General features: G+C 37.6%; 1 protein-coding gene across 1 annotated transcript in view; it reads left to right on the top strand.

Annotated features, from left to right (window-relative positions):
• The window catches only part of Dpp10 (dipeptidyl peptidase like 10), a 1,552,828-nt gene that overhangs the window by 309,492 nt on the left and 1,229,612 nt on the right, over positions 1 to 13,724 (top strand). The gene's annotated exons all lie outside the window — the stretch shown is intronic.

Consider the following 13,724-nt stretch of genomic DNA (forward strand, 5'->3'; position numbering starts at 1 on the left):
TCCTGCCATGTGGAATGAGCTCCTGGATGTGAGGGCGATCTGGCTGCAACATCTGTTACATCATTGATCGCCAAGATTGATTCAGCTGATCAGGTGTCCCCTTCCTCCCTCACCGTTCCATGTGCATCCCTCCCTAAGCTGCATGCTTGGTTGAAGAGGACCACCTTCCCAAATAGAGGAGGAATTGTTTTCTATCAAGGGTACAGGATAGCTGTTCTCCCCTGCTAGAACCTGCAAACAAGCTCTCAAAAAGAGATATTTTATATTCCACTCTTTCACACCTTTGTGAGAATACCAGAAGGGACAGCTACCATGTACATAGGAGTGACTTTGCCATGTCTTAGCTTCTCATAAACAAAGCATAATTTGTAAACAGATTCTTGTTTTATTTCAATTATAATACCATCATTAGTTGGCAACAGCAGAGCAGACCAAAGTGTGTTGCTATGCTTATACTGAGAAACTTCTGCTAATAATAGTGTAAGGACAAAGCAAACAAATTAGGGTGTAAAAAGCTCTAGCGTTTTGAATGATAACAATTCTTAAGTTTGTAAGTGAGAAAAGGAAAAACAGTGATGCTAGGTGACAGAAAACAGAGTATCTTACCTAGGACGCTATGGTGGCATGTGAAAAAATACTGGAAGATAATTTTTGCCTGGTTATAAAGCTTCCAGCATGCTTCAGGTAGAAGTTGATCTGTCTGACAATTCTCTTTAAATGCCTTTGATTCCATATAGGTGTGCAGGAATTAACTCCTAAAGGTAGGTGACTAAGAGAAAGGAAGTAATTATTACTAGAAATACTGGGGAATCGCAGCAATATGACCACATGATACTGGGGAAATTAGACTCCCCTCTTGGGGTTTAGTCATATTAAGGAAAGATATAAACTTTAAGAAGTGACTCAAGTGGAAACTTAAGGGCATTGTATTTTATAAGAAAAACGCCAGGGCAGGCAAGCTGTGTCTTGCAATTGCCCTAGAGAAGAAGAGGGGAGAAGAGAGGGACAAAAAGCTGTGCTATTTGAAATCAGCCTCGTGGAGGGGAAGGGAACTTACGAGAAAGTGTGGGAAGCCAAAAGTTCCAGGGAAAGCAAGTTGAATGAACAAGATGGGAGAGAAGGACAGGAAAGAGCTTCACACTTGAGACCCAGGACTCGGTGGTTAGAGGCTGCTTCACTGCAGCACAGCGAGACTGCACTGGGACAGGAGTTCTAGGAAAGAAAACCACACTCGCTGACAGTGAACCCACCTTCCTAGGGGTGGTCCCTTAGCCAGGGCCTTGTCTTGCACAACTACATTAGTTCCTAAAGGAGGAGATGAGGCTCTGTCTCCACTCTTTACCAGCCCCTGCATCAGCTTCGTCCTCACATTCTCGCTTCTCTCATAGCATTAAAAGTCTGTGTCATTTTCAAGACTTCCTGTGAGAATTCTCCCCTGAGAGGTACACTGGGGAAAGGGAGTGTCTCTGCACTAGAGGCATACACAGTTCATGTTACCTCCATAGGTTCTTATTAAATGTTGTTCAGCCTACCAGAGAACCTAAAAGATTCTGGAACAATCTTAAGGTCCTGTAACAAGTCTAACTCAATGACATGTATGACTGAACATGTGTATTGGTCCTGGTATAGAATGGGAAAAGGTCTGCACACAGTTCATGATTTGACTTAGAGTTACAGAAGCCTGTGTGCTGTAGTGTCTACTTGAGGTAGGAAGAGAGAGAGCAGGAGCTTATGTGAGCTCCTAAGGCTACTGAAGTGAATCACCACCAGGTTGGTTGTGTTATTTGAAATAATACAAATGTTTATTCTTCCTGTTCCAAAGGAAACACTGAAGGAGCCTGTGATCCACACCCCTCTTCTGATGAATTGTGGTTTAGGGGAACCCTTGGAGTGCTTTGAATATAGCCACATTATTAACCCCCTAACTCATCTTTGCATAGCTTTGTCTCTAGCTGTCTATGAGACCCCTTTCTGCCTGTCATAGGGACACTAAGCATTTAGGGAACCCTTGAAGTCCACAATAAGATTACCCTAATATTAATAACTATGGCTGGAAAAACACTACATCTGAGTCAGCTCATGTCACAGTCAGCAGGATTGAGGAAATTGTGTTGACCTACTACCTATTATAGGCCTGAAAATGGTCATGAGTGAATCTTCAACTGACTCAAGAGCTGCTTCTATAGACACAGCTTAATTCTGGTCAGAAGGGGGCTATATTTTAAGGCAGTGATCCCCCGAATGGGGAGATGGGAAATTATGTCGGAGCATTTGGCTGCAAATAGAAATAAGAAAGCAATGAAATTTCCCTACAGGGGTTTGTGGATTAGAGTCGATGACATTCTGTGCAGAGGCCTGCATGATGACAAGGGGGACTGAAAGACTAACTTCCTCTTTGCTCACTTGTTTCCCCATGTTGGGATCTCCATTGTTGTTCACTTGAATCCCATTGAGTGGCATTATCAATATCTTGTAGCATTAGCTCAGAACATGAACAGATGCTGGTAAATGTTTCGACTAATCAGAATTGGCACCGGACTAGCAAAATGATTCAGTGGGTAAGGTTATTTGCCACCAAGACTGATCACCTGAGTTTGGTTCCTGGAACCCCACATTGGGGAAGAAAAGAACTGATTTCCATACATTATCTTCTAACCTCCACATGTACACTTAACCCCTAGTTAAATGTAACACAAATTTAAACTTAGCATTAATGACACATGAATGCTACATAGTAAACATATCTGACTCATTTCTGGCTTGGGAACACTATCAATGACCTATGCAAAAGCGTTGACCTTAAATTTCCTCTATTTAAATGCAAGTACTGGTTTCTGTTTTTCTGATTCAACATAAATATCCCTTAAGGCAGAAGTAGGCGTTGATGTTCATTTAAATACACTTCACATGTTAATTGCATGGTGTTTTTACAGCTGGTTAAGCTTTTATTTCTTAGCCAAGATATTTTCTAGATACTTGTCCACTTTTTGCCTTAAGAAAGTAGAACTAATTTCATTTCCAGTCTAAGAGGATGTTATAAGAAATGAGATATGGTTGATTGATAAAGCAAAAAAATTCAAATTTCATAATTGGTGAATTGCAGATCAATCTATATGTTGGAAAGAAGTCTCATTTTATCTTTGCAAATGGATCCCTAGTATCCCATTACCTTTAATCGGGAAATCTTGTTTATTATCTTTTAAAGTTTAGGAGAATGAGAGCTTTAAGGGGAAATTGAGAATCCAATGTGGTCAGAAAGGATTTCAGGAAGCCAGACTGAGATGCAAAACAAACCATAATATCAAATTTGCATACACAAATAAAACTACTGACCTATTCCCAGGAGGCCACCATCTTGGTGTTTTTCACATAATATAGAATGGTTTCTTCAATAACTCTGTTGTCTCTCTCTCTCTCTCTCTCTCTCTCTCTCTCCCTCTCTCTCTCTCTCTCTCTCTGTCTGTCTCCCAAATTTACCCTTTGTTTCATATTTAGAATTAGCAGGATATCCTGAGGCAGGACATAGAACAACTAGGTCTGGGAACCAAACACAGAATTACACTGTGCTTATTTGTAAATGTAGTTTTGTTAGCATGTAGCTATGCTTGCTCCTTTACTTATTACCTATCACCACATACCTACTAAACAAATTGAGCAGTCATAACTTGTTATTTTAAAAAGTGGTACACAACAGAAAGATGTCATTCCACACAACTTGGGTGGAAGGTTTTTTTTTAATAGGGGGAAAGTAAATAGGAATAAAGGGAAGGGGAGACCAGCCTCGGGGGAGACAGGAACAAGAGAAGAGAGAGGCAGGTAGGCGGAGGAGAAACAGAGAGACAGGCAAAGAAACAGAGAGAGAGAGAGAGAGAGAGAGAGAGAGAGAGAGAGAGAGAGAGGTGGGCAGGACTCTTTTAAAAGGGAATGTAGTGAGTATGGACAGATGATGGCTGCAGGTGAGGGCATATCCTGTCAGAACCCCAAGTGCAGGACAGTACAGATGCCTGAATACTAACAATAATCATGGTGGTATATGTCTCTTCTGTTTATATTGTGTCGCTGTGATGAGACATTATAATAAAAAACAACAGGGTTGGGAAGTTAATTTTTGTTTTGCATTTCCAGCTCAAGTCCATCACTGAGGGAAGTAGGGGCAGAATTTCAGCAGGAAATTGAAGTTCCTATGCAGAAATTTCCCATGCAGAAATGCTATTTTCTGGTTTAGCTACTTTATACAGCTGAGGTCCAACTACCCATGGAACAGTACAGGGCACAGAAGTTTGCTCTTGTGTATCAATTAACAACCAAGACATTTCCCCACAGGCATGCTCATAGGACAATCTTATCGGAGTTATCCCTTTTTCTGATTAGTTTGTGTCAACTTCGCACAGTCTGGGAAGACAGAACTGCAGCTGAGAAAATACCTCCATCAGATTGGACTGTAAGCAGCTTGTGTGGGCTTTTCCTGACTAGTGATAGAGCTGGGAAGACCCATCCCACTTCGGGCTGTTCCACCCCTGGGAAAGTAGTCCAAGAAGCCTGAGGAAGCCATGAGCAGTAAAGCAGTAAGCAACACTCCTCTGTGATCCTTGCTCCAGTTTCTACTTCCAGTTTTTTGCCTTGAGTTCCTGTCCTGACTTCCCTTTATGATGGGCTGTGATCCAAACTTGTAAGACAAAACCCTTTCTTCCTTGTCATGATGTATTATCATAGTGAGAGGAAGCAGAGTAGACATCCTTTCTCAGGTAAGTCTAGACTATGTCAAGTTGAGAGTCAAAGCTGACTAGGGCCTCATCTGAAGTTGAAAAGATTTTACATGTGGCTTTTTATGAAAATGCTTGTTGGAATCTGTAAAAGAATGATTTGCTTGTTCATTAGAGAGTTAGCTTTCATAATTTAGGCAGAGAATTCTAGAACATTTATGATGAGACTAATACTATACAGAACAAATACAGATAGGAATTACAGTTCAGAGTTTCTTCATGAAATCAGACAAGATGGCCTAATAAATGAATAAATAAAGGTAAAAGAAGAAAGTTCATGGCTACTTAGCAGAGACTAAGACAAGTAATTCATATTTGAGAGAAATAACTTACAAAGGAGACTCCAGTGTCATGGCTGGTGTTTTAATTTTTGGCCAAGTAAGTAAGAAAACAAGACAAGCAAAATATTTCTACTATCTAGGACATAAAGAGACAGGCATACAAAGAACTCAACAGTTACTTAGGTTACAAATATATCCTGATAGGCTTCATGCATCTCCCTCCTAGGAAAGCAGAATTTGAAGAGATTAAAGTCAAATAAAAGCTGATATGCTGAGAATAGACAGTAAAAATTCAGCTAGGGCTCCTGTCCCCAGGGAGCTTGTATTATTATAGTTGGCCTGATTATATCCATTACAGACAAGTAATGATTTATTGATGTGTGTACGTATTTGTGCATGTGTGTACAGGTTCACTTATTGTGTGTCTGCAAGTGTGTAATCTGGAAGCCAGCATCCAATATGGTTTTCAAGCATTGTTAAGTTGGTTTTGTTTTTATTTCCCTGTGTGTGTGTGTGTGTGTGTGTGTGTGTGTGTGTGTTTGAAGATGTTTGCTTCCATATAGAGGCCTGAGGTTAATGTAGGGAATCATCATCAATCCATCAGCTGTCTTACTCATTGAGTAATTAATTGTCTCTCAATCAATACCAAAGCTCATGCACATAGCTAAATGCACTAGACAGCCCACTCTGGAATCATCTACATTGTCTTCTGTGATAGCATATTATATGTGGGCTATCACACACAGTGGGCATGTACTTGAGTTCCAGTGATGTGAATTTACATAGGAGACACTGAACCACTGAGCTTTTCATTCAGCCCTAATCTTATGTTTTTGAGGCAGGGTCTCTTGTGGTCCTGGTATTCACCATGTAGGCTAGGCTGGCTGGTCACTGAGCTTCAGAATTTTTCTGTCCCCATATCTCCAGTTCTGGGATTACAAACACATACTTTCAGGTTCCACTTTTTTCTAGGACACCAATCTTCATGCTTTTAGAGGCAGCCCTTTACCAAATGAGCCATTTCCCCAACCCTGAAAAATATTTCTTTAGGAATCTAGTTAAAAACTTCAGCAACATCTTTGAACCAAGACTCAAAAAAGAAAGACACAGAATATTACTGGATATTTAGAATAGCTGAGAAATTGGGAATATAGCTTCAAGATTCACCTAATTGGTTGCTTCAGGTTTTCCATTATCAGGTATGTAGCCTTGGGAAAGTCTAATATTTCTGCATCTCAGGTTCTTTTCCTTAGTGGCAGCTTGTAACAAACCTGCTACTGTTGTTGAGGACTAAATACCTCCAGTGTTCACAACTGATCAGGACTGTACGGTTTTGGTAAGCAGCAAGAACTATACAATGTTTATCAACATAACATCTAAACTTGTGACTGGAAAGATGACTCAGTGGTTACGAGCACTTGCTGCTTGTGATAGATTGAATAGGAATGCTTGCCATAGGCTCATTTGCTTGAATACTTGGTCCCTAGCTGATAGAACTGTTTTGGGAGAATTAGGGGGGGCTTTTTGGGGGAGGTGTTTTCTTGAGGGTGGGCAGTGTGGTTTCAAAAGAGTCACAGAGCTATCTGCCTCATGGCTGCAGATCAAGTTGTGAACTCTCAACTGTTCTTTCTTTCGGCCATCATGGTCTCTAATACTTTGAAACAAAAAGTCAAATTAAATGCCTTGTTTCATATGCTGCCCTGAACTTTTCTTACAGCAATATAAAAGTCAGTAAAATACTGCTTTTGCAGAAGACCTGAGTTCTGCTTCTAGCACACAATTTTAGTGTTTCACAGCCACAATATTCTCTAGTTTAAAGGGTCTAATGACTTCTTCTGGCATCCACAAGACATTAAATAATGTACACAAATATATACAAAGACACAATTCATACACACAATTAAAAATAAGTATCAGAATATATTGATATTGATTTTGCTGTGAAACAGTTTATGTTTTGATAAAACACACATACACAGAAACTTTAAAATAATGTTATAATATATTATTTTTAAATTTTATGCATGTATGTTGTGTATGTATTTTCTTCATATCTACGTAAACTATCCTCCCACTACTCAGGATTTCCCAACCCTTTCTTGCCTAACTTGATATTCTTTTTTATCATTATTTATTGTTAACTTTTGAGTCAAATTAATATTGACCATGTACTTAGGTTTGAGATCATTCACTGGGACATGGGAAAGCTACCATTAGCCACATCTCAGTGATTCCAACAGCATCCATCATCTGCTGATAGATCCTATGCTAGTGATAAGGCCTTTGGAGTCCCTACTCCATCAATACTGATGTTTTAATTGGTTGATCTTGTGCATATCATAGGGCCATATCATATCTATAACCACTTTCAATTACTCAGGGAACATCCTAGGAGAGGAAGTATGAAGATTATAAGAGCAAGAGACTCAGGGGAAATTCTGTCTCCTAGATATACATGCATTTTTAAAAGTAGTTGTCTTTAATAGGACAATTTTTAATAAAACTGATAATAGTGTCTTTTTTTGCTCTAAAACTGAAGCTTAGAACATACAGCTGTATGGTGGGAATATTTAATTAACAAATATTTTTTTCTGTAATTCATGTGAAAGCATCTAATCCATATATTCAATGATCCATATCATTTTCTTTTAAAATGGAATTTCTCCCTCAAATTTGAAGAACCAAAATAAGCTATATTCATCGTTGTATAATATTTATCTCATGTTTACTGGTCTTATCTATTGTTTTATAACTTATTATGAAATATCTATAAAGATAATATTCTAATTCTACTATTCATATGAGAACACACAGGATGGCAAATAACTAAGGTGACATTCCCAGGTTTCTCACTAGGTGTGAGCAGATAGATTAATATCCAGTTTAGGACTACTAATTTGATTGCAAAGCCTATACTACCTTTCCTCAGGTGTAAGAGAAATATTCTCAAGGACACGTGGATTGAAAGAGTAAAATTTGAAGCATCAGTTACATCTCATTGTAATAATAGAACATTTGAAAAATAGGTAATTTTCATGTCAGTATATCAATTGTAGAAATTTTTGTGTACGTGTTTATTGTATAAATTTTGAAGTATCTCAGACACGGGTCATCTATAACGCTATACTAACAAACTAATTGTTATATAGTTCATATGTTATCATAATTAGATTGATTAATTAGTATATTTTGGAGTTTTAATATATGGTCTCACTCAGTAAACCAAATGGACTGGATCATATTATCTAACTCAAATTGCACTGTGATTTGTAGCAATTCTCCTGCCTCAGTTTCCTGAGGGTGAGTTTATAACAGTAACCTATGACATCTGAAATCTACTTTTCTGATTATATATACATTTGTAAATAATTTCCTATTCTGTTGTATACTAATTAAGACTTTTAATTGAAACTGTCATTGAGTGGTTTGTGCCATTATTTAAAAAGATGTTAGTAAAAAACTATACAATATCCTGGAATGATAATAGCACAATGAGATTTAAATTAAAGCCTTGAATACTTTCAATTCTTTATAATTATAAGTCATTTGACAATGAAATTGTATATTTCTTCAGTTTCTGATTATTTCCCTACAATAAATTCCTATAATTAAAATGGCTATGTCAAAGGTTAAATTATTTAAAGACTGGTGATATGTACAGAAAAATTGTCTTATAGATAGCACATAAACATCTAAAAATTATTTTTACTTAATGTCTCTCTTGGAACTAGAATAGTTCATAAAATTGTCCAACTTTAATAATCAGATACCTCACTAATTTTTTGGTTATACTTGACACAGACGCAACAATGCAAAAATATCTAGGTCAGCTTGCTTCCAGCCTCACAGCTTCTGTTGATGTATAATTTAAGATAAAGCCATTCAACCTTCCATTCTTTCACTCAACAAATATATGTGAAATGCTACTATTTACAGTAATAAATGTGGTAAGTATGAGTGTTAAAGAAAAAATACTAGGTACTCAGAGTAGTGAGATGGCTCAGTTGGAAAAGTGTTTTCTATTCAAATGTAAGACCTTTTGTCTGGATCTATAGTACCTAGTTAAAATCTAGCCGGGAGCAGTGGCTCATGCTATGATCCCAGTATGGAGATTGATGGATCCTTGGAATTCACTGATCAGCTAGGCTAGGTGAATCAGTGAGTTCTAGGACAATGAGAAGACCCTGCCACAAAAATAATGTGAAGAATAACAATAACTAAAGACACTCAGTGTCAACCTTTAGCCACCATGTGTATATGCATACTCACATGCACACAATTGCAATAAAATGAGCACAACAAATAATTTTGAGTCCTAAGAAAATGTGTGTGTGTGTGTGTGTGTGTGTGTGTGGTGGTATGTTGATGTAGAGTGTCCTACAAATTTTTAGTATAAAATCTACAAGTATGAAAATTTGTGTGTGTTCCCTTAATGATGCAATAGGCAGTAGAAAAAGTGATGGACTTAAGAAAAAAATCTACTTCCTAAAATAACGAAATTATTTAAAAGCAGCATTTCACATCCCTACCCTTGATGAGATTAATATGAATACCTAGGAAATAGATAACCAATTTTGTACCACACAGCCTGGAGTAGCTTGTCAGATCTCATGAGATGCAAGGTGGGGCTACAGCTTCTGTGACAACTGGAGAAGTCACAATAACAGACATAATGAGGAAGATACTAGTTTGTCAGTCATGCTGACGATTCTGTGAGAAGTCTCAACATCCTTAAGACAGAAAGGGTTGAGCACCTTGTTGGCCCAGGTCATTTCTTGGACTGTGCTGTGTTTTCTGAAAAGCTCATGTATTTTGGTGATTTGGTTCATTTCTGGAAGACATTTGTAATCTTATCTTTGATATTTACACTATGGAAAACTCAGTTACTTAATTCAACCAGACTATGATTGTGTCTCTTGTTAAAAGGATAATCTACTAAGGGAATAGTATTTCTGAGGGGTGTGAAATATTAATGATTAGACACATTGTATAATGTCGTTAATCATTGGCAAAGAAAAAGAAAGAGAGGAAGAAGAAATGAAAAGAATCAAATAAAAATAAGAGGGATGACAAGAGAAAGGAAGGACAAAAGAGGAAGGAGTGAGAAAAAGAAGGGTACAGAAGGTGCCAAAAAGAAAGAATGAAGAGAAAAAAAAGAAAGACTGGTTTTGTTACATAGTGGTAACACCCCTCCCAGCAACATACAACTCAAATATTCAATTCAATTTAAAAATCATAAATACTTTAATATACAGTAGTTATTCCAACATTTGCCTTTTTTGGCTATAGAAAACATGTAAGGTTTTGATCAAGTAAATATTACAGGCTGGTAAATCCGCTGTAATCCACATGCATGAAGTAGGCTCTTTGCCAGGAGACACTAAGACCACTCGAAATTAAGACTGTAATTTAATATCAAAGTAAAGGTAACAGTTGAAATAAAAAATGTTCTCTTGTGGAAAATTATCAGTAATTTACTTTATATTGATATAAACAATGTTCTCCAATTTTGTTTTGAATGATATATAATCCTGTAATGGCCAGGTTGTCAGTGGGAAGAAAATTAATGTTTTATTCATTGAAGATGCTCAATAGGGAAGGGTTATGAAAAAAATATTCAACACTGATGTGTTGAAGACTCCTTTTCTTATTTCCTTGAAATAATTTCAAATGTCTCATGAAAGACAAATATTTTATTCTGCAAGCAAGAATTTTTAAAACCATGAACTACATGTACTCTAAAAACTATGAAAAACTGAGTACTATTACCTTATACTGAATGTCTTAGTAAGAAGAATGTTCATGTTAATAATAAAATTTAAGCTTATTGTTTAAATTATTAAAATAGATTATTAAATACAAGATAAATACAATATAATCAATGATCATTCTTCATTAGTTTAGTAAATTCATTCAGTCTACTACTTAGAAGCAAAACATGATCACAGAGAATCATCCTTTCCCTACACACCAAACCTGGCTGTTTTGTTTACTAAATGATGACAAACGTAAGTAAATATTCACACATTGTTATTAATTGAATGTGAAATATTTCCCATAGGTGCATGTGTCCATACTCATGCTGGTGGTACTATTTAGGGAGGGTTTGAAGCCTGTAGGAGGAGGAGCTATACTGGAGGAAGCACATCACTTGGGGGCAGTCTTTGATGTTGTGTAGCCTAAGGCCATTTTCTGTTCTCCCTCTCTGCCTGTGTGCCCATGAAATGTGGTTGGCTGACTTTGTGATCTTGCTGTCATGCCTTCCCTTCATAATGGACTGTTTCCCCCTCTGAAACTACAAGCCAAAACAAATCAAAACAAAACAAAAAACAAACAAAGGCTTTTCTTCAAAGCACCTAATACCTATATTGTTTATTTATTTATTATTGTATTATTATATAATTTAATACTATTAAGTATGCAAACACGCTGGGCTCCAGTGCCTGCAGATCCCCTGGGACCTGCACAGAACTCCCAATCCCGGCGGGAGCCAAGCACCCCAGACTCCGGATCTTCGCTCACACCAACGAGACCAGGAAAGGAGAGGAGGCTGGGAGTCCAGCGAAGCGGCGGTTCTTCCAGCAGCATCAGGACCAGCATTCGGACAAGGAATAGAAGAACCACCAGATTATTGGACTTGCTAGCACCCACCAAAAGGGAACGCTGGTCCCCAGACCAGTAAGGGGCTCTTTCTGTACCCACTAGAAGAAGAGATGGGAAAGAGACAATACAAAAACACAGTCAGCAACAGAAAAACAAATATGACACCACCAGATTCTAGAGACTCCACACCAGCAAGACCCCAACACTCCAATGCGGACGAAACAGAAGAGAACGACCTTAAAAGCACTCTCATGAAAATGATAGAGGCCCTAAAAGAGGATATTGGAAAATCCCTCAAAGAAATGGAAGAAAAAACAAACCAAAAAATGCAAGAATTGGAAGAAAAAACAAACCAAAAAAGGCAGAAAAAGGAAGAAGAAATGAAGCAAAAAATGCAAGAAATGGAAGAAAAAACAAAGCAAAAAATGCAAGAATTGGAAGAAGAATCATACCAAAAAAGGCAGGAAATGGAAGAAGAATCAAAGCAAAAAATGCAAGAAATGGTAGAAAAAACAAAGCAAAAAATGAAAAAAATGGAAGAAGAAACAAACCAAAAAAGGCAGGAAATGGAAGAAGAAACAAAGCACAAAATGCGAGAAATGGAACAAAAAACAAACCAAAAAATGCAAGAAATGGAAGAAAGAACAAACCAAAAAATTCATAAAAGGCAACAAACGGACGAACAGATAAACAGAAAATTGCAAGAAGCAATGCAAACACTGCAAGGGTTGAAAACTGAAATAGAGTCATTAAAAAAAACACAATCTGAAGAAAGGCAGAAAATAGAAAAGCTGGACAAACAGACAGGCACTAACAATACAAGCATTACCAACAGAATAGAAGAGATGGAAGAGAGAATCTCAAGTGTTGAAGATACGCTAGGAGAAATGGATTTATCAACCAAAGAAAACCTTAAATCCAACAAATCCTTAACACAAAACATCCAGGAAATATGGGACACCATGAAAAGACCAAACCTAAGAATAATAGGTATAGAAGAAGGAGAAGAAATCCAGCTCAAAGGGGCAGAAGGCATATTCAACAAAATCATAGAAGAAAACTTTCCCAACCTTAAGAAAGACATGCCAATGAAGGTACAAGAAGCCTACAGAACACCAAATAGAGTGGACCACAAAAAAATCCCCTCGCCACATAATAATCAAGACCCCAAACATACAGAATAAAGAAAGAATATTAAGAGCAGCTAAGGAAAAAGGTCAAGTAACATATAAAGGCAGACCTATCAGAATTACACCTGATTTCTCCATGGAAACGCTGAAAGCCAGAAGGTCCTGGATAGATATTCTACCTACACTAAGAGACCACGGATGCCAGCCCAGACTACTATACCCGGCAAAGCTCTCAATCACTATAGACGGAGAAAACAAGATATTCCATGACAAAACTAGATTCAAGCAATATGTGTCCACTAACCCAGCCCTACAGAAAATTTTGGAAGGAAAACTCCAGCCCAAGGAAGCTAACTACAACCAGAAAAACATAAGCATTAGAGAATCTCTCTCTACCAACAGCCAAAAGAACAAAGGGGTGAAATTCCACACATAATTCCACCAACAACAACCATCGCAAATCGAAGAAGGATGAGCAATCATTGGTCATTAATATCCCTCAATATTAATGGCCTTAACTCACCCATAAAAAGACACAGACTAGCAGATTGGATTCGAAGACAGAACCCTTCCTTCTGCTGCATACAGGAAACACACCTCACCCTTAAAGACAGACATTACCTGAGAATTAAAGGTTGGGAAAAAATTTTTCAATCGAATGGACCCAAGAAACAAGCCGGGGTAGCAATCCTAATATCTAACAAACTAGACTTTAAAATAAAATCAATCAAAAGAGATGAAGGAGGTCATTACATACTCATCACAGGTGAAACCCACCAAGAGGAAGTGTCTATTCTGAACATCTATGCCCCAAATACAAAGGCATCCACATTTGTTAAAAAAACATTATTAGAACTTAAATCTCATCTAAAGCCCCACACAGTTATAGTGGGAGATTTCAACACACCACTCTCACCACTAGACAGGAATACCAAACAGAAACTCAA

Source organism: Mesocricetus auratus, unplaced genomic scaffold (assembly GCF_017639785.1).
Source record: "Mesocricetus auratus isolate SY011 unplaced genomic scaffold, BCM_Maur_2.0 Super-Scaffold_100676, whole genome shotgun sequence".
In the NCBI taxonomy this organism is placed as follows: Eukaryota; Metazoa; Chordata; class Mammalia; order Rodentia; family Cricetidae; genus Mesocricetus; species Mesocricetus auratus.